Consider the following 27,676-nt stretch of genomic DNA (forward strand, 5'->3'; position numbering starts at 1 on the left):
GCAATACTCCCGGATGAATGATCTGGTCATCACCGGTCTACCAATCAAACCACGCTCGTATGCACGTGCAGTGGCTGGGGACAATGGCGATGAGCCTGAGCTGGAGACGCGCTCGGTAGAGCAACAGGTGGAAAGCTTTCTCCAAAGTAACGGAGTGGAGCTAAACCTGGACCACATCGAAGCATGCCACCCTCTACCCAGGAAGAGCAACACCAAGTCCGTAGTCATCATCCGATTTGTCAACAGGAAGAATAAAACAGCATTACTGAAGCAAGGAAGCAAACTCAAAGGAACAAATGTTTATTTGAACGAACACCTGACAAAGAAGAACGCCGAAATAGCCTGGAAAGCAAGAGACCTCAAGAAACAACATAAAATCCAAAACACATGAGTAAACAACTGCAAAATATTTATCAAGTTAAACGGCTCAGCGGAGGAAGCAAAGATTCTCACGGTGAAACACTTGGAGGAATTGGACAAATATCAATGAATGTAATGGGTCAACGCATACGTCGTCGTGAAACCATCAAGGTAACTGCTGATTTACAGTTGAACTATATATAACTACACAGTATGTCCAATCCAAAAGACAATAATAATGAACTATTGCAGAGAATCCATGAACTCCAACTGCTGGACCTGAATATGTTCAGTTATACAGAATACAACAATTATGACACAGAGACAGATATTGATCCGGACAATAATTTTCTTTCTTCGGACAATATTAACTGCAAGTATTATACTAATGCACAGTATAATACTAAATTAATGACAACGGGTAAATTGTCAATTATTCATTTCAACAGTCGAAGCATGTACTCTAATTTCAGTGAAATACGTGACTATCTAGAGTCATTTGTTCATCCCTTTAGTGTGATAGCAATATCTGAAACTTGGTTTAATGATGACAAAGGAATCAACTTTGCAATAAATGACTATGATCTCAACTATATTAATAGACAAAACAAAATAGGTGGTGGTGTAGCATTGTACGTCCACAAAACAATACACTTTTCAATAGTAAATAGTCTGTCAATAGCACTTGATAACGTAATGGAATGTGTAACTATTGAACTTAAAAATGAAAAGCAAAAGAATATTATCATAAGTTGTGTCTATAGGTCACCTGGTTCAAGCGTAGATTTATTCAATGAATGGATGGTGAAACTGTTTTCAGAAGTGAGTAAAAAGCCCTTATTTGTATGTGGGGATTTCAATATTGACCTTTTAAACTCAAACACACACAAACCTACATGTGAATTTGTTGATAGGATGTATAGTATGTCCTTATTTCCATCAATCTCCAAGCCTAGTAGGATCACCTCTCACAGTGCAACTTTAATTGATAACATCTTTACCAACAACCTCCTAAACAATACTGTTAATGGTCTATTGATCTGTGATATCACCGACCACTTGCCAGTCTTTACAATATATGACTGTAATGTTTGTAAACGTAATATAACCAGCAAGTTGAATTATAAACGAGTACAAACTGAGGAAGCTATTCATGGGTTTAATGAAGAATTAAGCTCACAAGATTGGAACACTATCTATGGAGAGATGCAGACTGATGTGGCTTACAACAAATTTATAGAAATATTTACTGCCTTGTACAACAAGCACTGCCCCATCAGAGTACTTAGTAAACCAAAAAAACATATAAAATGCCCTTGGATTTCTAAAGGCCTGCAGAATGCATGCAAGAAGAAAAATAACCTTTACAAATTGTTTGTTACGTTGAAAACCAAAGAAGCTGAGGACAGATATAAGCAATACAAAAATAAATTGACAGCAATAATGAGAATGGCAAAAAAACAATATTATGAAAAACTATTACTTGCCAATAAATTTAGTATAAAAAAAACCTGGGCTCTATTAAATAGTATCATTAGGCAAGGATCAAATAAAATGGATTGCTCAGAATATTTTTTTGACTCCAATGGAGAAAACCTTGAAATGAATAAATTAGTAAATGATTTCAATAATTTTTTTGTAAACATTGGCCCTGATTTAGCAGCCCATATTCCAAACCAAGAACTTGAGCTGATTTCTGAAATAAACGACCATACTATTTTCCTCTCTTCTGTCAGTGAGTGTGAAATAATGAATATTGTTCAAAAATCAAAAAACAAGTTATCTACAGACTGTCACTCAATCAGTATGGTACTAATAAAGAAGACAATTAAAAGTATCATAAAGCCTTTAACACATATTTGTAACCTGTCGCTTAAAAACGGCTGTGTGCCAAGAAAAATGAAAATTGCTAAAGTAATACCATTGTTCAAAAATGGAAATAGGAATCACTTCACAAATTATAGACCCATTTCACTCCTTCCTCAATTTTCAAAAATTCTTGAAAAAATTTTTGACAAACGGTTAGACAACTTCATACATAAGCATAAGTTACTTAATGAAGGACAATATGGGTTCAGACCCAATAGATCCACTTCAATGGCAATAATTGATGCCACTGAAGAAATATCGCAGGCATTATCAAATAAAAAACATGCAATAGGAATTTTTATTGATCTCAAAAAAGCATTTGATACCATCAACCATGATATACTACTAAAGAAATTAGAACGATATGGAATACGGGGGGTGGCAGGGAAATGGGTTAAAAGTTATTTGAGCGACAGAGTACAGTATGTTCAAATGGGTGAGTTATCTTCTGAATGTCTTGACATTGCTTGTGGTGTCCCCCAGGGGTCAGTACTGGGCCCCAAGTTATTCAATTTGTATATTAATGATATTTTCAATGTCTCTTATTTGGTTAAATGTGTACTGTTCGCTGATGATACAAACATTTTCTACAGTGACGACAATTTGGAACGACTTATCAGCGTTGTAAATAAAGAATTAAATAAATTTAAAAAATGGATGGAAGGTAACAAATTATCATTGAACTTAGATAAATCTAAAGTGATGTTCTTTGGAAAGATTCAAGCTGATTCACAGAAACTGATTGAGATAAATGGGGTTCAAATTGAAAACGTGCAGGAAATTAAATTTTTAGGTGTAACAATAGACTATAAGTTAAGTTGGAATGCCCACATCAGACATATAACAACCAAAGTCTCAAAAAGCCTTGCTATAATTAGTAGAGTTAAACATATCCTTAATCATAATGCACTTCATACCTTGTACTGTTCTTTAATACAGCCATATCTAACATACTGTGTAGAGGTATGGGGCAATAATTACAAAAAAGTAATACAGCCACTTTTTCTGTTACAGAAAAGGGCTGTACGAATTATACACAAGGCCGCCTACTTTGAGCACACCAATCCTCTCTTTCTCAAGTCAAACTTATTAAAAATGCAGGATCTTGTACGTTTATATAATGCCCTGTTTATGTTTAAAGTGTATCACAAATTACTACCTGTGAACATTCAAAATATGTTTTCTTATAAAGAGCAGTTTTACAGTTTGAGAGGATCTGGGAACTTTGTGGTCCCAATGGTGGGTTCCACCAGGAGGAGTTTTTCTATGTCTGTATGTGGGGTTACTTTGTGGAATAATTTGGGGCTTGAACTAAAGCAATGTCAAAGCATTCACCATTTCAAACGTCTTTATAAACAAAATGTCTGGTCCCATTACGAGGATACCGAGGTTTGATTGTATCAATTACTGGAGTGTTGTTATCTATCATGTGCATCAAACTTGTGGTATTCCTCTGTTTTTGGTAGCTGTTCGTCACCGTTATGTACCCTTGTGGTATTCCATCTACCATTGTTGGTAGTTATTCATTATTTCTATGTACCCTTGTGGTATTCCGTCTACCATTGTTGGTAGTTATTCATTGTTTCTTTTTACCCTTGTGGTATTCCGTCTACCATTGTTGGTAGCTGTCCGTCATTGCTATGTACCCTTGTGTGTATTTTGTCTACCATTGTTGGTATTTGATAAATCAATGTTACTTGCGGTAATTTTTGAATATTATGAACATGTATAGTATGTCTGTATGTATGGTTGTGCACATATACTACTAGAATAATGTTTCTTAATGAGGTATTATTATTACCATTATTTATTTTATGTTTGTTTTTTCTTTCTTTTTCTCTCTTTTTTTCATTGTTATAATTGATGACGGAAGTATTTTGTTCGGTTTGTATAAATTCTTTAATAGGCTGGGGTGGGGTTCAATAAGTTTTACTTCTCCCCACTCCATTTCAAGCATAAGTGCTTGTTATTATTATTATTCAGTATTATTCCACTGTTATACTATTTGCTTGAAAAAAATAAATAAATGAAAAAATGAAATGAAACAATGTATTCCTAATGACCAACACAAGTCTTCTGCATACTGACATGGTTTGAAATCTATAGGTATTTGATTCTTTGGTTTTCTGATGTATTAAAATTCATATATGTAGAGCAGGGAAATAAGAAGCTTTTTTTCCTGGGGTGCATGCCCTGGAAAATACTTATATGGACCTCGGTATTTATAAAATCATGCAATGCGGCGTGTTTGTCTTTACAGTTATGAAATTTATTATTTTAAACACACATTTCACAAAGTATATATTGTAAGTGTAAATATTCATAAACTCAACACTTCGGAGGCGTTTTTCTAAAGAATAATGTTTAAACTTTATTGGTGGTGGTTGAGAATAATTCCTCTTTCCATATGTAACGCATTTTAGCGCAATATAAATGTATCATATTGTTCTTCTTAATATATAAGAATACTAATATATTTTTTAAAACATTTAACAGAAAGGTGTATAAAACAGCTTTAATTAACAATATCTGAATTGGCTCTTTGCACAATTCTAATTTTCTCATGTCATAATTTATAATTATTAATTAGATTTAATATAAATAAGTTTTGAAAAGTGTTGAATGCGAACGTGTAAGATATCTGGAAGGCGATGCGGCGTGTTTGTCTCTACAGCCACATGTTATAAAATTGATTATTTTACACACACATTTCACAAAGTACATATTGTAAAAATTCATAAACTCAACATTTCGGAGGTGTTTTTCGTCCGCAAAAGGCACAGTTTCTCTGTTCGCGTCAAATATTTTGGTTTGACCAACTTAAATAACACATAAGTGACATTAAGACATTTTATTAAGTTACTTTAATAAATTATTTTAGTGATATTCTATTTTACAATAATATTTTTTACAATTATGAATTACGTAGAAACACTGACTGCATATGCGCAAGAAAGGTAGCCTATTATTAAAGATTTTATAAATATAAATATGTAAAAACGAAATTAAAAAGATATCATATGCCAACTGTACAGTCCGGGTTTATACGCCTTTTTTCTAAAGAATAATTTGTAAACTTTATTGGTGGTGGTTGAGAAGAATTCCTCTTTCCATATGTGAAGCATTTTAGCGCAATATAAATGTATCATATTGTTATTCTTAAAATATAAGAATACTACTATATTTTTTACAACATTTTTAACTTTAAAACATGTCTTTTTTTATACCACATTAATCTGTTTAAAATATTGATACTTTTAGAAAAACTGACAATTATAAATATTATGAACAAACAATGAAACGGTGTCAAAATTCGACAACACAAATAATTAAGATATTCATTGTAAATAGAGTCGCGTTTATTAGGCTCACACTAAATTCTCTGTTGCACTTCCTATAAGTTCGCATTGCACGTATCTTAATAGTTGTATGTGCTGTTATGCTGGCAAGAATGGGTTGACATATCACTTTGCTGTTTTAATACAGTAGCAATGTAAAATATTCAGCAATGCCCTTATTAACTTCTGGAAACAACGCAATGCAATGTTTTTATGCGCCACCTGGTGGATATTCTGTGAAGCGAAACACATTAAGGGAAAATGGAAAGTAGCCTCCCCGAAAGCACTTGCAGAATGCTGCGAGACTCTGCGAGACGAATTGGCGAATGCCGCGGGAGAAAACGCGCATTTTTAAAGGCCACATCTGTATGTTTTAAGTAAACGTTACATGTCCGTGTATATGTAAGAGCTTTCTCTCATATTGGTGAAAAAAGATTGCGCAACTTTCACTTTATCAGAGTATTATGTCAGACATTATGTCAGAGTACAATGCTTATGTTTTAAGTAAACATGTTACATGTCCGTGTATATGTAAGAGCTTTCTCTCATATTGGTGAAAAAAGATCGCGCAACATTCACACGCTTGTAAAATGAAACGACAGACGCGCAGATCAGACGCTTTTATCAATGAAAGACTAAAAATAGCGCTGTCACCGTGTGTTTGTGCTAGAGGTCAGAAAAGATGAAAACATTTATCTCAGTACCTCAGATTACATAAATGGGCGGAGAGACGGCGTGTGTCTGTACCAACACATTAAACCACATGCATGTTTACACTAACAAGTGTTATGCATAATCATGCTAAAGTTAGCCAAGGAACTATAAAACTTCAAGTTTACAACATTGACTGTATAGATGTAAACGAATATGCTGAATTACCTGTGGAGAAGATAGAAAGTGCAACTTCAGTGTCCCTTGAGCCCCATCTTGGAAAACTAACTCCAATAGTGACTTTGGTCTTGATGTTTTTCCTGTCACGTTGTCGTTTAAAATCCCCGTTTCGCATCCTTGGCGATTTGTTTTAATGTCCTCGAGAATATGTCTTCAGCAGGCTTTCAAATCTTCTCAAATTAGATCGCAGGTTCATCACGGTGTGCGGTTGTTGTAAAATCCGAAGGATTCAGCTACGCAGGTCACAGGCTGGATACGTCATCAAGCCTGGTTTATTTAAATTAACTGAGCATTACATTCGCAAGTCATTCGCATATTACATCAATTTACAATTAACTAAGAATAATTGTCAGCTTTATAATTGTTAATATTCTGAAATAAGACTGTCTTGATGACGTATAGCGCCTACACATGCAACCTCCGAAGGCTTCAGCTATCGGGCAGCGTGAGTGTAGAGTGAAAGCGCGAAAGGCGGAGCTTGAATTTCAGGAATGTCCCTCGTCGGCGAATGTATTTCAAAGATGGAGGCACAACATGGATTCAGCCAGAGAGCGCTTCGACGGTATGCATTTTAAATAGCAGATTCTACACTTACGAGAACACTTTGATTAATGGGTGGGAAGTAATTACACATGAATGAGCACATACTTTTGAAAGAAAACATGGGTTTTTGTTAAGAATTAACTAAATAAAGTACACAGTAGAGCTTTAACCATAAACCACACAAACACATTGTATTACACCAAATACACAAAGTAATGTGCTTTTTAGCCCTATAATATGACCCCTTTAATTTGACAGTGCGGTCAGAAAATAAAGCATTTTTATTGTGAATGATTCACAATGCTCGCACTCATCAGACTGTAAAGCCATGATCGCATGCTCCTTCCCCAAACACACAAAACAGTTAAGTGTGTGTGTCGTCCTTCGCCATAAAGCGAAAACAAACACACGCCTTCCTGCTCGTGACTCTTCTCACTCATATTTTTCTTTTAACTTAAACTCTTTTAAAATTGGAAAGAGAGAAAGTCTGCACTCTATCTTGTTGGAATCTAACTCCTAACAAAGATCTCAAGTGAAGTTCAAAAGGTAAGAGAGAGATTTGCATTTCAGTGTAGCACACACACATTCAGTAGTTGTTCTAAAAATAAAAAGACCTGATAACACAGCTGGTGCTCATCTATTTTATAGCCTTGCATCGGGTGCGCTGTGATGTCGTCATCAACCGAGGCTATACCTTCGGGTCAATTTCATTGACGTGTTTGCACACTATATTCAGCTGGTCAACAATAAAGACGTTTTCCCATAGCACTTAGCAGCGCAGCATCGAGTAAAGCTTTGATAAGGAACTTTATATTTATTGTTTTATTTTCACTTGCTACTTTTTTGTACACTCAAGTTGCTGCTTTTGAAATGTACCACCAAAAAAACCTTCACATTTAAGTTACATTTATTATAAATGTATTAAAATCATTCCTCAGCTAAATATTTATTATATTGGCTACACTGTAGGCTATATTATAAATAATAGAAACAAGGAAAGGCAGTAGACCTATTTATAGGTTTAACATTTCTACATGCCATTCTAATAACCCACAGACTGTCTTTTAAAAGTTTAAATCTGTGTTATGTTTAAATAGTACAGTATATGTGTCACGCTGTGAGTCAGGAAGCAGACTGGATGTAAGACGAAATGATCTTTATTGATAAACACACACGGGAGTAAAATAGATTGGTAAGCATTTAGATGTAGTAGATGATGGAACTTAGCTTGTAGTAACAAAGTCTTTGTTTGCAGGTAGAGATGTTCCAATACCATTTTTCTCTTCCCGATTCCGATACCTGGGCTCAGGGTATCGGCCGATACGGAGTACCAATCCGATACCTGGGTGTGTATCTGTATAATATACAGCTGTACATACTACTAATCCTGTATGAATGGATATAACTGTTTTATGGTGTGCTTCAGACTTATTCCTGTATAAAACATGAACAGATACATACAGAGCTGGATTAAATAAATGAACTACAGGCTGCATTTTTTTGGCCCCCCCCATTGAGGTTATTTATGAATTGAAAACTGAAACTTACCAAAGTTACTAATAAAAGTTAATTAACATATTACATAGCCTAGTCTTTGGTTACAAATTGGTTGTTTGTATGCCAAATTAAGTCATGTGTTGTATATTAACCAGTCTATCAGACTATTTTTTGCTAAATGTATTATTTATACGTCATTACACGGCTCTATTAAATGCTATTAATTATCCTCATCTTATCCATTGGGATTGTCATTGTTAAGGCAGTAGTACCAGTAAATAACCAATAGGTGTCAGTAAACTATGTAAACAGAGCAAATAAGTTTATCTTATTTGCTCTGTTTACATTTAATCAACAGATTTAATTAAGACCCTTCACATGCATCAAGACCATTTAGAAACTGCCTAACAATAAATAATAATAAGGATTGAGGATTTAAACTATGGAAAACTGAAGGTATTCAGACTATTAACTCTTTCATCGCCAGCGTTTTTAAAAAAAAGTTGCCAGCCAGCGCCAGCGTTTTTCATGATTTTCACCAAAGTTTAATGCCTTCCAGAAAATGTTCTTCTTTTAATATATAAACATACAATATACCAAATGAAAGAACAGACCCTCTGCTTTCAAAAAAAAAAAAAAAAAAACGTTTCATCCTACCTTTAGTGGTTCTTTTGCAATCAGCTTTTGAATATGGGTAGGTTTTTGCAAAAACACCATATTTTGAGCAAAAAGCAGAGATAATTCAATTTTTATGACGGACTTTTTATAGAGATCCCATTCAGAGCGATCTTTAAAACAGACACGGACATGCAGCAGCTTGCCATAGGGCAATACTTTATTAAAATATTGCGGAACGATGGAAAAGCTCGTCATTGGCGGGGAAGCGTTTTCTCTTAATTGACGAGATATCTCGTCAATGGCGGGGAAAGAGTTAAAGACTTATATATGGATGGGATACTTACATTTCAAGATTTGTGTGATAAACACCAGATTTTTTTTTTTTTAATATTCACAGCTTAAAGTTTTATGTCTTCCAGGTCTACAGATATTATGTACATTCCCAAACTGTCATTAACTGAGAAAATAATTGGAAAAAGAGGTGAAAAGGGCCAATTGTCAAAATATTATAATTTAAAGAGTCTGCTGTAGACAAATTAAACGCATGGAGGAAAGACATTCAAGAAGAAATAGAGGAATTTGAATGAACTGAAGCATGTTAAAGGTGCAAAAACAAATTATTGGATTGTTACAGAAGAGCCATTGCTTTGAACTGGAAGAGCTCTATTTTAAAGGTTTACTATCTATAAGTGATGCAATACAAAACACGATGAGTGGACTATGCTGTCTAATAAGTGGAAATTAATCTGCTCGCAGACTTGCCTTTGTGGCTCACGGGCTTCTTTCTGCACAGAAGCATTACAGCTATCAAGTTTTAATAAATGTACTCAAACCTAACTATTTTCACTTGTTAGTGCCTAACAAGCAGAATTATTATATTAATTAAACAGCCCTTTTATCTCCAATAAATAAAACCTTTACTTGTGTTTAACAGGCACAAAATAATTTAATGGTGGTATCCAAAACATTCAATTTAATTCAAGTATTATATTAGATACATTTTAAAACTTCAGTGCATGTATGATAAGCCGAGTAATACGTAAATATTTAAAATACATCAATAACTGATATCATAGGTTAACACAGACTTTATTAAGCCCATTACTGAGTGTATTTGTGTTTGTGAGTTTGCGACTGTTGTTGTCTGAGGTGGTGACTCGGATGGGGACGCCAGTCATCAGAATGGTTGATTTTCAAGTTCATCGTTCCACTCTGTACCTGACAGAGACACAGACATGGTTGCTGCAAAAAATAAATAAATAAAGGACAAACGATAATTTCCCTACATTATATAAGGCATGTTTACATATAATAATGAGGCAAAAAACAGTTAGCTTGCATAATAATTCATGACTGCAATGGCAGAACTAGCGGGGTCAAGATTTTTTTTCTTTAAGCCCCACGAAAATCACATTAGATAACTCACCAAACATGATAACAAAACCAATGCATAGTGGCTAACTAAGTCAACTGCAAGCAATCTGTGCTTTAAATTCACTTCACAAACGTGAATAGCGTAAAGAAAAATCTAACAGCCTCAGAAACGATACATTAGATTTTAGAACTACCATTACTTCAAGATAAAACTGTTATACATAATATAAAAACTGTTATTATATAATTCATATAACTGAAACATAAATAACCAGTTTTTTGAGGACATTTACCTCAGTGGACTTGTTGCTCTACGAGGACTTCATTGCGATTCTCCATCTTGAAGAGAAATATGCAGCGAAGCTCTCCCGCGGAGTGAAGAAGAGGTGGAGTTACGAGGTTTCTCAGACAGTTTAAATGTCCAATGGAGTCAAGAGGTTTGCGCTCAAGCTTTTTCAGGACTTTAGATTGGTTAATAAATTGTAAATGTAACAGACCCACGTGGGGACTGACCAATAGCATCGATTTGTGAAAAAATATGAAATTGACAAATTTTGGACATACGAGGTTTCCGCCCGACAGCGACGTTTTAGATGGGACATTTGTAATTTTTTTTCCCCCTCTGTCTGGGCCCCATCCCGCCAATCGGGCCCTAGGCACGTGCCTAGTTTGCCTTTGCGTTAATCCGGCTCTGGATACATATAGTGAACTACAGTATTTTAACTCTCTGAAAGACATTTGACAGTAAAAAAAAATTTTCCAAAGAGAAAACGAGCCACAAATCTAACACTGTAAACTGAAAGGGTACGGTATTTTAGTTTTAGAATAATTGGAAAAATCTGCAGAATTCTGCGGAATGATTTTAAATGTTTTTATAAGAAATTAGAGAATTTAAGCTATTAAATTTTACAAAATTGCATCTAAAATAATTTCTTTTTAAAGGCTGACAATTAAAATGAATACACCAAACCAATGAGTCCTCTGAATTAAACTGGACCAACATGAACCAGATAATGTGAATGTCAAGATAGAATTATAGTTTGTAGCCTATATAAAATGACATATATTATTGTTTATATTATAGCAGAATAAAAAATATTGTGTTAATACGTTCTCATTATGAATAAGCACGTATGATAATAATTTCATCATTTTTACAACACAATGTTAACTTTATATTAAACATAACAAGAGCATTTGTCTTGTAAACGGATTTGAAATGATGATGTGCTGAGTGCATACTGTCGCGTCACATAGACGACAGATCTGCTTAACTCTGTGCCGTGGTAAGTTTTATTTAATCTCAAATATCAAACGGTTCATGCTCTTATCATTAAAAACAATCACAGCAAACAGCATGCACAGGGTATATGTACTTGTCAATGCCGCTTACAAACGCGCGAGGCAATGTATGTGTGCCTGTTGTCAATGACGGTACTGGTCACAAACACGCTCAAGCGCGGGGTATGTGTGCTTGTCAATCACGGGCATTAAATCCGCTGAGTTCTCCGCAGAAATCTTCGGCCGTGGATTCTGTTGAGACATGTTGATATGTTATTAGTCTGAAATACTAACAAACAGCGGACATACGGCTGCGCGCTTTCATTTTTTCCGCCGCTCTAAGTAAACAGTGGTTGCATCACGCATGTGGTAACTTCCTGGTGTTTGCATTCATAGCAGCGAAGAAGAAATGAGTTTCGCTTTGCAGCATTAGCCTTAGTGTTAGCTATAACGGGCATAACTAGGTTTATTAAGAAAATGGTATCGGATCAGTACATGGGTTCAAGTACTCGCCGATTCCGATGCCAGAATTTTTTGTGGTATTGGCCACATTCGGAAAAAATCTATTTGCAGGAGCGGATGATGATCAGAGTGGTCGGGAACAGAGATGAGGATACAAACGGGAGTCCAGTAAGTGTAGCGGGTGTGTCTAACGTTCGAGTGATGAGACCAGACAGGTTACTGAGTGAGAAGGGGTAGGTTGATGATGCACAGGTTATGGTGATTAATGTGAACGAGTGGAAAGAGTGAATGATGAGGTTGATGGTTGTGGAGATGGGATCCTGACAATATGGAGAATACTGGAAAGTAGAAGCAAAATGAAGCCACACGAGTTTAGGTCACTGAATTTGCTTTTGAGTGCACTGACCATTAGGCTATCACTTTCGACAGTAATGATGTTGTTTCAGGCTTTGATACGATCGTTTAAGTTCAATACAATATTTAGTTCAATAAAATACAAATTACATTACATTATAATACAAATAGTTTAATCCAATACAAATTTCCAGCCTTTTGTATGGGTTTGTTAATTGCAGCAGTATTATCATGTAATAAATTCTTTGTACAATTCTATCACAAATCAGCACACTTTCTTTAACTTTGATCGATTTGATCTGCGCTCGACTCTTCAGAATATCTTGCACGTGCAATTATCTTCAATAGGGAAACCTGGATCAAATTAGGTGGATTTCTAATTTGACTAGGTCCATAAAATACAACTTACGTACAATTTATGGTCACATGTGCAATGACCAATTAAAATAAAAGTGAATGATGCCCAAAATGTTTGGTACATTAAAAATTCTTAGATAAGAGAACCTTGCATTAAACCGCCTCAATGCAAGTAACAATTGTTTGACTCTCAAATGTACCTGACCGTAAATATCAAAACAATTTAACAATGTCCTATATAAACCATTTTTAAGCCAGTAAAAGTAATATGCCATAGTGAACTAGATGCATTTTTATAAATGCACCACAAACGTACAATTACTGGTTGTCCTTTACTTTTATACACAATTATCCTAATCTTCCTAGGACCTCACTGAGGCCCCTAAGGAACTCTAGTTTGCTGGAGAACCCTGGTGTTTTACACAAAAGGCAGAAATCGTTGGCATAAAGATATGTCTGAACACACTCTCCATACCCAGCTATTTGGCCACAGCATGAAGCAACTACAATCAGGGTATTAGGAATGTTGGTACACCTGCACAACACTGGCCTTTAACTGGTTAACAGCAATGCTCAGCTCACTGCACTGTTCATCAACTTTCTCAGTTATGCATGCTGCTGCTAGCCTGGCTCCGCCCTCCTACGTGCTTCCGCTCAATTTTCATTTCGCTTCAGCAGTACGTCTGGGATAGCTCTGTAGAGTTTCGTTTTCTCCTGCAAAAATCTGCAGGACCAATCAGCGAACAGATGGGGGTGGCTAAGAACGATGCCGTTGAGGTCGTGAGTCAGTTTGAGTTGTAGTTCAGTAATGGCAACGGAGAAAGACGTGAGAAAAGCTATTTGGTCCGTTGTTGCAAAACTGCCGAATATACACAAGTTAAAGCCGGAGCAAGAACCAGGGGCCGGATTCACGAAAACATTCTTAAGACAAAAAATAAGAAAGTTATTAAGATAAATTATAAGAAGAGCGTAAGAATGTTCCTAAGTGCAATTCTCAAACATTTCTTAAGAAGTTCTCAATTTTTTTCTTAAGAATATCTTAAATTTGTGTCTTAAGCATAAAATGACAAGCTTTTAAATGAATTAAGATAACCTGCTAATGAGGTAACAATACACTTATCCATTAATCTTTTGACTACCTTGCGATCATTAACGCGATAAAAACGAGTGATGCATTAAGACTACTACAGGATGTTATTCGCTGTTTTAACAGAGGCCAGCTAGTATTAAGGCGGTGTGGTGCGTAAATATACTAGTCAACATTTAAAGTGGATCAAAACCTTAAATTAAAATTGTCTTAATACCAATACCCAATATTTGTTCTTGTCTTGGGACAACTTTGATTAACTTTTTTGCTCCACTTCAATTGTTGACTAGTGTATAATTCCATAATGTCCCAATCGGCGCTCTGGGTGTGCGTGCTTCAGTGCACTCTCCGTGCCCACGGCTTTCGTCTCCTGCGCTCATGCGTCAAGAGACAGATGCGGAGGGTGAAGCGTGCCCTCGACTCACATGACGAAGCGATTACCGGTTCGCCTCCCGCTTAGAGCGTCTTTTAGCTGTTAATTAATTTCACAATGAATGTAGGCCATTACTGAGGAAGTTAAATGTTTGGTAATATAAATAACACTAATACTTATTTGTGTTTCATGACATATTACTGAGTAAGCCATTAAACTTCATTATATGAGTGTGGAATTCCTCTTTAAACTATATGTTAAGTAAACTGATTAAATTGAGAATATTTTGAGAATACAAAATATTCTTAACTTTTTTCTTAAGCTTGAATTTAAGATAAAAATGGCAGTTAAGAAGATTTTTCTTCTTAAGAATGTTTTGTGAATCCGGCCCCAGGTTTGCTAAGTTTTGTTTGTCTGATTATTCTGACTTGTTGTTTACGGACGGTTTCGGTGCATGATATACATCACGTCCACACGTTAGCAATTGGCTCTGGCAGGTCCTGAGTGACTCTGGGCAGATCCAATAGTTTTAAACTTCAACAATGGACCCTCAGTCGCGTGTTTACCCACCACGCAATTGCGTAGGGCATCGCGGGCTTGGGGTGCCCCCTACTGGCCACAAGGTGTGCGAAAGTATGTTACGTTTCAGACCCAAATCTTAGGCACGGATAAAGCACGCGCGAGCGAGAGATCTGCAAGTATGCACGCAGAATAATATATGCGCGGATCCTCGCAAGGGCACAGACTACTTCATGAGCGAACTCGACTACGGGACAGCGCACCTCTGCACAGCGTGCACAAATGCAGCCACACAAGTTCTGGAATGAGCGCTCGCTCGACTCGCTCTGTGCTCTCGTCGTAACTGGACAACATTCACTCGATGGTCAAGTTTACTTTAAAGACTTCGGGCTTCACACTTGTGATTGGTGGTTTGGTTTGATCAGTGACACGCATCTTTTGTTCCACACTCGTACAGGTATAAACGTGATAAAGACACCACGCTGGGGTTTAAATCATGTCTAAAATACATAAATCATTCATATTCTGTATCTCATCATTGTCATTAAAATCTCATCTTTAGTGTATGTCTAGTCTATATGTTTTGTTGTACCTCACAGTAAGTTTGTTTTTGCAATATGAACATGAGAGTTTTATGTGATTCCCATTCATAAATTCAAGCAATAACCAACTTACAATATTGTTTGCTGGTGTTTGTTAGTTCAGTTTGTTAGATCAGTCTGAATCATAATCTAATGCTTCTTCTTTTACCTCATTTGGTTTTATTAGTAAGATGTCAGATACTGAAGTTGCAGTATTAATTACATTGTTTTAAATACATCCTATAATACATTTGCAAGACAAAGCTATATCTGAGAGGGGCGCAAAACATTTTTTTAAACCAAGAATTTTTGTCATACCAAACTGTAACAATTTAGTGTTATTTTAAGCAGTGTAAAACAATATAAACCAGGTTTATATATATCTCACTTAATTCTATATACTGAATATTATTGTTGTGCAATTCAATTGAAAAACCTTGGGCAATGCTGGGGCATGGGGGGCCTTGGTTCTTGGACTTTGCATAGGGCCCCCAAAATTGTAAACACGCCACTGTGGACCCTCCTTAAAGGAAGTAACGCTTTGCAATGGAGCGTGGCCAGACTCTCTGTACAAATGAAATGAATGTACGAGAGTCTGGTTGGACAAGGCTATGCTGCTGCATTCTTGACCTCCAACTCCACTTCTTGAAGGCTCTCCAGGACTTCACTTTCCTCTGGGTCAACAGGTGAAAAATCTCCAATTAACACTCCAATTTTCTATAGAAAACATGAGGGCTAACAACACATACCGTAAAACTTCAAATAATAGCCGAGTCCCAAATAGACGCCTGGTGTGAAGACAGCAGAGATGGGACCAAGTCACACATGTGCAAGTCTCAAGTAAGTCTCAAGTCTGAACCTTCAAGTCTCAAGTAAGTCCCAAGTTTTTTGGGGGGGGCAAGTCAAGTCAAGTCGTGTCACAGGCTATGTCAAGTCAAATCAAGTCCTGTAGTAGGTCAAGTCAAGTCAAAGTTATTATTATTGTAATTTTACCTGCAGAATCTGATATATAGAATATAAAGATATAAAGAAATACTCATGTTCAGTAAAATACATAATGGAATTAAACAAAATTGTAATCTCTTCCGTTCGTGCGCCTACATTTGAAATAACGAACTTGAGCGTGCAAAAGACGCGATATATAAACCGGCCCTAACATTGTAGAATCCAGTCATTTTTCTGTGTGTGTGTGTGTTCAGGTGGCAAACTTAGAAAAAGTAGCCAAGTCTCGTACCGCTCAGATCAAGGGAAGTATTAAAAAAAAAATTAAACTTATTTTGTGTACATTTGTCCCTAACATGGTATGATAAAGGTTAATGGCTACTTTAGCTATTATTACATTAGCTAACTACCAACTAACTAACCAGATATTAACAAATTGACAAGCATTTACTTGGAAGAATGGCTTTTCAAATGACGGACGAAATTGGAGGTTGTCGTCTGGCTGCCCGTGATTTTAATGTTGCATGTCTTGACTGTTTGTCTTTTGCCATCGTGTTGAAGCCGAAAGCGATGACCCTCGCTGCCCCTCTGGCTGACATGTTGATATCTGTTCTGTGGTGTGCGTAAGGTACGAGAGGGCATGACTGATGATAGTGTCACCCGGTGACGATTTTAAAGGGGCGGAACTATCGATGGGGAAGATTAGTTCCGGCCGGAATTGTTTCCCACCCGGACGGCAAAGCGAGGACACCGGTAAGCGCTGCGAGGTAAAATCAAGTGTAATCGAACACAGGTGTGAGTAATGGAGGTAGCGATTGGGGATTGGAGGATACACAGGTGAAGAGGGATATAAAAAGGAGCGCCAAAGAAAAGCAAAGGGGACTCAGCGAGTGGATTTTGGGCAGACACAGTTCCGCCTAGCGCGGTTGCGGTGGGGAAATCGCCTTTCCGCCAAGGGCGGACCGAGTATTACGTTCCTTTCGAAGAGCCCGTCGGCGCCGATGATCCGGGGATCGCTATTGAAGCGAGCGGAGAGAGTGCGGGCCGCACGAGGCGAAAAGAAGGGCAAGGAGACAGAGGCTGAAAGTCAACTCACCTTGAGTGTATTGAGGGAAACGGCAGATGTGGACTTGCACCGGGGCGAAGAGGAAAGCATCTGACCTACGGAGGTAAACAAAGGAAAGCAATCGTCAACATCGTGAGTACTCACGCATTTGATTCAGTGTGACATTGTGGAATATTTGCCCAATGTGCATTGTGAGCCTCTAGTGAGTGAGACTACGGCCCCACCACGGAGCAAGGTGACAACACAACAAGGTTCGTCGTCAGGATTGAAATGATGATGACAGTAGCGAAGTGGCAATCGGGAGAGTCAGGACTTTTCCCGGTGGGCCGGTAGTGTTTTGAGCCCGCTGATAATAGCCGGGCTTTCAGTCTTTTGTCATGCATGTGTCACAGGTCGGAGCGGACCACAGACTGTGTGCGTCTCGCTCCTTCCCAAGTTCCACCTCTAGGAGGTCCCAAAAGCACCCCAATGACCAAACAACGAGAGTTAAGTAGATTAAAACAGTAAACTTTATTTAAATTATTTAAAAGCTGGTAGGGAATGGGGAAAGGGAATCTAAAAAAAGTCTCGCTTCTCGCCCTCAGAGGGAATACTACGGGGCCGGGGACGTTGGAGGGGAGAAGCCTTCTCTGCAGGACCAGGGGACAACAGGGCAAGGGCCGGGCGGAGCTCCTTCATCCACGGCCCACCTCCTGCGTATAAGGACTTTCCGTGGCGCGCCTGGTTCCTCCTGAGGGCAGAATAAACAACAAGTAAGTTCTTCGTTAGATCGCTCACACTATGCCTTCTTTCTGGGTGCCTGTACCAGTGATAAGGTTAATATCTTCCTTTCTTTGCAGGTTTTCTAGGGCTAGGGGTCGTCGCTGGGTAAGTTAGCTTCAGCTCGTGAGAAGGTAAGTATCTTCCTTGCTTTACAGGTTCTCCAGGGCTGTGGGTCGTTGCTAGGTAAGTTAGCTTTAGCTCGGGCGAAGGTAAGTATCTTCCTTGCTTTACAGGTTCTCTAGGGCTGTGGGTCGTTGCTAGGTAAGTTAGCTTTAGCTCGTGGGAAGGCAAGTATCTTCTTTACTCTACAGGTTTTCTAAGGTTGTGGGTCGTTGCTGGGTAAGTTAGCTTTAGCTCGTGGGAAGGTAAGTTCAGAATTGAAATCCATACATCACCGCAACCGTCAAATGCAGCAGGAGGCGAGGGGCTTTGACGGACTCACGGCCGAGGCCGACACGTTACGTCCCGCTGAATGAACTCCAACCAGCCAATGACGCACGTCCTCTTCCCTAGGCAGGCGAAGATCTAGACGAAAGACAGGAGTTATCACACATTAGTTGTTATATGAAACGTACGTAAGAACGCCCAGGTTCCCTTGGTCCCTCCTCAACTACCCCTCTGCTGCTCGGCGGCTGATGTAGCTATCGAACTCTTCACCATACCTCATTCGGTGTTTCCACGTAACTCCTGCTGGACACCGCTACAGAGCGTAAATGAGTTGGTTGGGCACACACCGTCGTGGCGGCCCCTAATGGCATCCACAAGGGTTCAATCCCTCCTAAGGTGAGTACGAACAACAAGGACACAGCACAACACTTCAAAAAGCTTTGTGTACTCACGTCAAATTAAATCACTCACTCGTTGCACAGCACACACTCCAGTGGATAGGTTAGGGTCCGTACTCCTCTCCTGGTGGGACTGTGCCTGAATAGCAGGGTAGAATGGTACTGGCCACGTAGTACAGCGCCTCAACCTGATGGCAAACTCTTGCGGTCCAGTATTACTCAATACACACACCCCTCGGCTCGCCCACCTACTACACACATCTTGTGGGGCCGTTTAGAAATGGTTTACACTCTCCTTTAACATGTAAGCATTCACATATTAGTCGCTGAATTGCTGTTACTCACGGTTGGCGGGTCTCGATCTCGCTCTCTCTACTTATTTCTCCTTCCTCAGGACGTCTCCAATATAAACAATGCCATTGATGCAGAGCTCCCAATCCCTTGTGTAGACAACATCAACACAAGGTGCCGATGGGTACGTTTCAATTACAATATACTCTTACTTGACTTTGAACGGTGTTTCTTCTCTCTTCACAGATCCCAGACGTATCACAGCAACGTGTTTCAGCACCAGAACGACTCGCAGCACACATCCAACGCAATCCAACTTCACCAAGTGACTCCTATTCTCTCCGTTAATATCCCTCTCTTCAGTGTGGCTCGTCCAATCGCCATTCGCCACGTCTCTCACGCAGCTGCGGCGTATTATGGTGATTTCGGGGGATCCCTGGGAAACCCGGAAGTGCCGGTGTCCGTGCAAACCGGCCCGGGCGGAACCTCTTCACTCCGCTTTTGGTTCCGCCCTATCTAGTCACTCCGTGACACATGCACTCCCGGCTCACATTGTATTTCTCACGCGAAAATACTATTTATCATATTTAATATGCTGCAGCGCCCAAAATGTATCTGACTGCACTGCTCTCCCTAACAAGCCCGTCTCCCCTGGGGTTCTAGTCGAGCGAGCCAATCCAAAAAATTAAAGAAAGAGGCTACACAATAGCCAATCAGAAAATTACACTGTTGTATCTGGGTAAGATTTCACGCAACAACCAATAAAAAGCATATCCTCGTTTGCTTTATTTATGCTGCCAATAATTTAAGACTGTTATTCTTACACAAACTAATTTGTTAAACACATTCAAATTATAAATAAAACGTAATATGTGGTAACCTCCTGCTGTCATGCTGGAACAATTAAATTAAAAGCCTGTCTCTTATAGATGCCTGTCTCTTTTAGACGCCTGGTGTGACGATAGGTTTGGGAAAATAAAAGGCCGGGCTATTATTTGAAGTTTTACGGTACATACATACATGCATACAGTGTTGGGCAAGCTACTTGGAAAATGTAGTGAGCTAAGCTACCAGTTACTTCATATTAAATGAAGCTTCACTACACTGAAGCTACCCCCCTGAGAAATGTAGCAAGCTAAGCTACATCAATAGTATCTGTTACTCGATGACAAATAGTGCAGTTGCATCTTGTCTGTACTTTCAGCTCTGAAACTTTCGGAGGTGTACGCGGATCTGGAGCTACCTCTGCCGTCGTTTAAAATCGACTCCAGACAAAGTAACGAGACCCGTCCTCCCTTTCACCCTGATTGGCCCCAACCTGATCCTGACTGTATTAAACAACTAATCAAGCTGATGATGGCAGTGACATTACCCAATCAGAGGTAGAGCATGAGTCTTCACAGAATGTTTTGTATGAATGAAGGCTGCACAACTCGAAAATACGGGACAAACGACGTCCAGTGTTGTTGCAAAATGACACGCTTATTCTCAAATTCAGGACGACTTCAGAAATGTTTGGAAAATTGTAGCTTGTGTGGAAGCTACCACACTACTTGGTCAAACAAAGAGCTTAGCTACTGAAAAGCTATTTGATTTAGAAAGCAGCTAAGCTACTGCCAAGCTACTGAAAAATGTAGTTAAACTACTAGCTACTTGCCTGATGTTGACCCAACTTTAAAAATAGTTAGTCAAATCTATTGCAGTTCAGTAAAAGAGTTCTATTCAATGCAATGGGTACGACGTGCAACACTTGTAAGTCGCTTTGGATAAAGGCATCTGCTAAATGACAATGTAAATGTGCTGAAAAAACCAGCATCAAACCAGCATGGACCAGCATAGGAATTATGCTGGTGCTAATACTGGTTTAGCTGGTGCTAATACTGGTTTAGCTGGTGCTAATGCTGGTTTGTTGCTGGTTTAGCTGGTGCTAATGCTGGTGCTGGTTTGATGCTGGTTTAGCTGGTGTTCACTAGCAAACCAGCACCAAAACACAACATATGCTGGTATGCTGTTTTTTTCAGCAGGGCGATTGTTTGCCAGAAACTATTTATTGTAGCAAACTTATTACATTTAAGCCTTTTTTAGAAGACACTGATGCAATACATTTTCACTTGTATCCTAGAAATCTGTTCAGCTGAATAAAATTAAAAACATTTGGGGTGGCATGAAGCAAAGAACTGACACAGAGCTGACTCCTGATTAAGATACAAAGTTATGAAATCATATTATCAATTATCCCTCACCATCATAGTCAGTCATCTCGCACCATGATGCAAGCTGAACTGGAACAGGTCATCCATGATTAACGACTGGCGATTACCTATATTACCTACACTGCTCGCTTCTGCTCCTCCCCTCCCAAATGAGAGTAGACTCGTCCATCTACTTTGTGATAATTGGTAAATACATCATGGAACAGAACAGAAATTTTTTAAGTTTATTTAATATATTAAAAGTATATATTTTAAATTACAGTTTAGAAAATGTAACAAGTCAAAAATCATATGTGAAAACTGTAAACATCAAATGACAGTAAAAAAATTGACGTTTTGCTTACGTTTTCTACTTTTGCATTTACGTTGTATGGTCTGAAAATTGAATTGTTCAGCGTTACACAAACCATTTTGGTTTTAGTATTGCACAACCTCAATTTACAAAGTTAAGGTAATCATTAACATCCGAAGACCTGAGCTGTGGTTTGTCTTTATTTCAGATTTCTTCCAGCTATTTTGAGGTTAAGAAGAACCAATAAATAAGAACCAAATGTTTTCCTTTAAAGGGGACAGAGAATGAAAAACCATTTTTACCTTGTCTTTGTTAAATAATGGTAGTGTACACGCATTCACGAACATACAAAAAGTGCTAGACATGTAAACATCTCAGTCTCATAGAAATTCCTCTTTTAGAAATGTCAGTCAGAAAATGGCCCAATCTGAAAAACTGATGCTTATGACATCACAGGCATCTAACTGTCCCTCCACTTTAAAATAATTGGCTACATTTTTTGAGTGGCAGCAAAGTCAGCCAATCAGTAATGAGATTGCCAGTTAAGCCATTAGGGGGAGCCAAATAGGTGCAAAACCACTTGTTTAAAATCCCCCACCCTAATAGAGCTCTCTGAGAGAGGTTTTTAGGAAGCTTCTAAGGCATTATAGACCCAAACAAAAAAAATGTGTCTACATGTCACATCACAGAACAAGGATAAATCCCCGTTCAATCATTCTATGTCACCTTTAAACATGAAGCAGTGTAATTGTCCACATTTGTGTACCACAGGTTCCAGTTACACAGAATTAAGTATTATGGTGCAAACAACAAAAATGTGATGTCCACATATGTGGACAAACCAGGTTTTAAGAGGTTAAAGTAAAACAAGGTGATCCACTGTCATGCAATTTTACATAAATGTGCAATGTTTTAATAGTTCTGTTTTGACTTCATTTGAATGGTTTCAATACACATCACACATTTTTTAAATATTTTTTTATTATTCACAAATATCAAATATTTTGGCAGGAATCTCAACAGCCTCTGGGCGGTGGAACACAGTTTGAAGATGTGGGGTGACAACTTCAGCAACTTTGGGAGCATTCCCATCTGGAGCTGGTTCCTCATCTGCTCCAAAAACTACATGTATGCCAGTCTGGTATTGAGTTGGCTGTAACAGACACCCTCGAATAAAGATCTGGTGTGGAGACATGTGTCGCTCAGTCCTCAGCTTGTGGTGGTTCTATTGATTAATGAACAGTTGAAGATCCCTGATGATTCTCGGTATATATACATAATGTAATGCCCAGAGATGCATTTCATTGTTAGTGTCTATTTTACCCTCACTCTCCAAAAGCTTGAATAAGGAATAATAAGTATTGGTGATGTCCCGCCAAACATCACCCCACAATCTTTCAATCCTTTGATTGTGCATGCTCTTCCTCTCAGAGCACTTCCTCTTGTTGAGCCCCAGAACACATTAATAAATAGACAGACTGCATTGTTCTCCCCTCTATTATCACAGCAACCTCATGAAGGTATTTCATGTTTGCCAATAGCATCTAAGAAGCTCTCGAAAACTGTGTTGCTACGATTGTTGTCTGAAGCCTTTAAGTCTGCTGTAGCCATCTATGCCGCCGTGTATTACAATTCAAGATACATGATAGTAAAAAAGCATATTGTAAAATATGTAAATTTCTTTGTAAGTTTTAACAAAGTGACCTAAAAAATGAATGAAAGAACTATGGTACCTGATTAACTTGTGATTGCCATCCAAATGCTATAATGCGTTTGGCCTGGCAACTTTGTAGACTCTTCTGTGTAGCCTACATGTTGTGACTCTCTGGGCTGCTCCCACTGGATTGGTCCTGATCAAACTTAGTTGCACTCTGTGACGCTGCACTGTTATCCCTTGACCTGCCAAACATGCTCTTACTGATTCTTCCCCAAGCTCATCGTTTTCTCCAACTAGTTCCCCTTAGAGGAACTCGAGGTGCATCGCCATAACAACGCAGTCACGGCGTGACTGATCTGAAGCATGTGTAACACATAATCAATAATTAGATGATTGGATATTTGCTGAATGCCGAATGGACCAGGGGTATACGAAGGCATCCCATACAAACACACTCGCTTTTAGTGCCTCAGCAAGTGACTGCGTGTTGGTATTACACTATCTGAAGTATGTCTTAGAAGTTTAAGTTGTGCGTACCTTCTTGTCGGCTTTACATCACGGACACACACAGCCTGTGTGTTAAATACCTTGGAGCACAGCATGCACAGTTGGGTCTTGAGGGATCTAATTGTGTGCATTGTGAACGGCTTCCCATGCACGTGTTGCGTTCGCGCCTCGCACTCGTGATCAGGCTCGTGCCCCTCGTGGCTCTGCCTCTGCTGAGGCAGAACGGCAACTGCACTCGTGGGGGTCACAAATGGATCTCAGCGAGGAGAAGAAGATGGTTTCTCTCCCTTCCTCTGTGACTTCGATTCCCCCCTTTGGTGTGGTAGGTGCGGTTCCTCCTCCCCCATAAGGTAGCTCGACACTTTCTCTGTCCTCTGAAGAGGAAGTTGCAGTGAATCAGCTCGGCTTGGACTGGCCGGCTGAGCAAGAGTGCGCTTACACGCAGAGCCGTTTGGACGAGCGGTATCTGAAGTTACCGGCTGAGCCTGCTAAGCGGTGCCTCCACTTCTTCTCCGATCTCCACGCAGAGCTGTCTAGGTCTTGGAAACATCCCTATTCAGCCCGCACCTTTTCCACTCAGTCCAACATCTACCCAAACATCTTGGGGGCGAAGGATCACGGGTATGGGTCGATTCCACAGGTAGAACCGATTCTGGCGAGTTACCTGCCCCCACCCTCCGCTTCCTCTCTAAAGGCACCCTAATTGCCAAATAAAACATCCCGTATCACGTCCGTGATGGTTGGTAAAGTCTTTGCCTCGGCGAGTCAGGCGGGTGCTTGTCTGCACACCATTGGGTTGCTGCAGACGTCCCAGGCTGAATCATTGCATCAGCTGCCAAAAGATGAGGATCGGAACGCAGACATGGACAGTTCGCTGCTTCTGGCGCCAGATGTTTGTCGGTCGTGCGATGGCCGCATTGGTGACAGTTGAGTGGCATCTCTGGCTGAATTTATCAGATATTAAATCAGCCGACAAGGTGTTCCTAATGGATGCCCGATCACTTCCTGGGGTCTCTTTGGCAATGCTGTTAATTCTGTGGTCGAGAGATTCCAGGAAACGCAGAGACAGGCCGCGGCTTTCAGATGATATCTCTCTCGACGAGATCGCTATGAGGCCGCCGGATGTGATCAGCTCCAACCATCTTGTAGCTACTCACACAGAGACCGAAAGAGACAAAGTGTAGCGTCTCGTGCTCCCCCTCAGAGCACACAGGGGAACGGACAACGCTCTCAATCACAGAGAGCCGAACCGATGTCTGATTTGTGAAACGTCATACTTGTTAGAACTCTGCCATAATCTTGTTGGTTAATATATCTAGTTTTGTATGGCAGGGTTCTAACAGTACAATGTTTTGTGTGGGAGAACGTGGTTTTGGTATTGTCATATTAGACCACGTTTTTCCCGTGTCTTGTGACTTCTTCCCTGCTCCCTTGTGTTCTCTAGTCTTTGTTTTATGTCTTGTTTAGTCTAGTGTACTGTTTTCATGTGTATATATATATATATATATTTATATATATATATATATATAAATATATTTATGGTTTTGTCTTGTTGGTGCTGTGGTTGTCTTGTGTTTGTTTCGCAGGTCCATGTGTGCTTCCTCTCAGGTGTTCCTGCTCTGTGTGATTGCACTCCTCATGTCTTCCTCAACTGTTGCTTGTCATCCCGTCATCTTGTCAGTGTATTTAAGCCCTGTGTGTTTAGTGTGTGGTTGCAAGTTCGTTTGTCAATGTCAGTACTGTGTATGTACTCACCAGCTACTAGCTTTGCTAGTTTCTAGTCCTGTCTTGTTGTGTGCTTTTGATACGTCTAGTTTGTTCATTAATTGTTCCCCTTATTCTGTGCTCTCTGCTGCCCAGGAATCATTCTCTAGATACTGTTTCTGTGATCGCTGACTGTTATAAAGACTGTTTTCTCCATCTTCCTGTTTAAGGACTGCAGTGCTATCTGCCAAGTTGTCCACTGCTCTGCTCTCCTCCTCAGCTCCGACTGCCAGTTGGTTGGGCGCTGTCCAGAGTACCCATTCAGGGTCTGAATCCAGGGATCCATTTGCCTGTTTTCCCCCACCCTAACAATACTATCAAAGAATGCTTTGGCTAAGAAGCATTCCTAGTATTAGACGTAGCGGGGGCTCCCCCTGCCAGGACGGAGCAGTATGCACCTCAGTCTACGGTGCCCATTGTGTCTCAATGCCCCCTGTACATTATGACATCAGCTCACCTGCACGTAGTGCGGCAGGGCAGGGGGTCTTCATCTCACAAAGCACACCAGAGACTAGTCTCGAGCGACTGGTTCCTTTGGTAAATTACATTACAACATGGAGAAAGCTGCCAAATGTATTAAAATAGGTCAAATGCACAACCGAACACGGTTATGCCATTCAGTTTCAATGCCACCTCGATTTTCCGGCGTGTGGCCCACAGCGGTGCGACCCGAGCAGGCTTTATTTTTAGAATAATAAGTAAACTCACTCTTGTGCAAGGCTGTAGATATTATTCCTCCACACGAGAGAGACACAGGGTTTTATATCCACTATTTTATTCTCCCAAAGAAGGATGGCGGGTTACCTCCCATTTTGGATCTCAGAGAATTTAACCACTTAGTTTTGCGGTTAAAATTCAAGATGTTGACACTAAAACACATCGTTGCACAAATAAAGTCAGGCAACTGGTTTGTCACCATAGACCTAAAAGATATATTATCTATATTTCCATCCTTCCTGAACACAGGAAATTCCTGAGGTTTGCGTATCAGGGCACAGCATACCAGTATCTGGTTCTTCTGTTCGGCCTGGCGTTATCACCCCGCACATTCACAAAATGCAGCTTCCCTCCAAATGCATCCAAACACTGTCACCTTCCATTAAGCATATGATATTGCGTTCCACTACCGACCGCGCACCGGCATGGCCGGTGTTGAAGTGGGCTGCTTCGGGTGTCTGTGGGTGCACCACGGGGGTGAGAAGCCATGGCTTCAGAGGATAACCTCTGTCACCTAATGGTGTACAGGTAATTTGTTATATCTTATGCATTTTAAAACAAGAAAAGAGAAAGTAAAATATAAAAATTGTTTACCTAGAAGCCAGCAATCCCTGCCTGCTCCAGCCTCTAGACGATGCCCCACACGCGAATAGTGCAATATGAATGAGTCGTATTTCGACCCTGGCCATCGTTCAACAGCATTCACAATTGCCATACGAGCATTGCAAATGAGCTGTACATTAATTGAATGGAAGTTCTTTCTATTAACATATGGGGTGCTTGTATGGCTACGTGAGTGCAATCTATTGCACCGATGACGTCTGGGAATCCCGTAATGCACAGGAAATCTTCACTCACATCTCGCTGTTCTTCGACAGTGTAGGGAAACTTGATGAACCGAGGAGACAAACGAATCTTTGAAGAACATCAGGCAAAATCCTGCTGAACGATGGCTGGGAAATACCTGTTAGGTCTCCCATTTCACGTTGGAACGTTCCTGTAGCCAGGAAACCAAGAACTGTGCATATTTGCACCTCAGCAGGTATGGCCTGGTTGCGTTTTGTGCACCTCTGTAAGTGCGGGCCATTTGGGCACAGAGGTCCAACAAAGTAGCTCTTGGTAAGCGGTGCTTGGTAAGCCTGCTCATCAGCCTTTCATCGTTATGTGCCAAAAAGT

The sequence above is a fragment of the Paramisgurnus dabryanus genome, chromosome 2, assembly GCF_030506205.2.
Source record: "Paramisgurnus dabryanus chromosome 2, PD_genome_1.1, whole genome shotgun sequence".
NCBI classification, from domain to species: Eukaryota; Metazoa; Chordata; class Actinopteri; order Cypriniformes; family Cobitidae; genus Paramisgurnus; species Paramisgurnus dabryanus.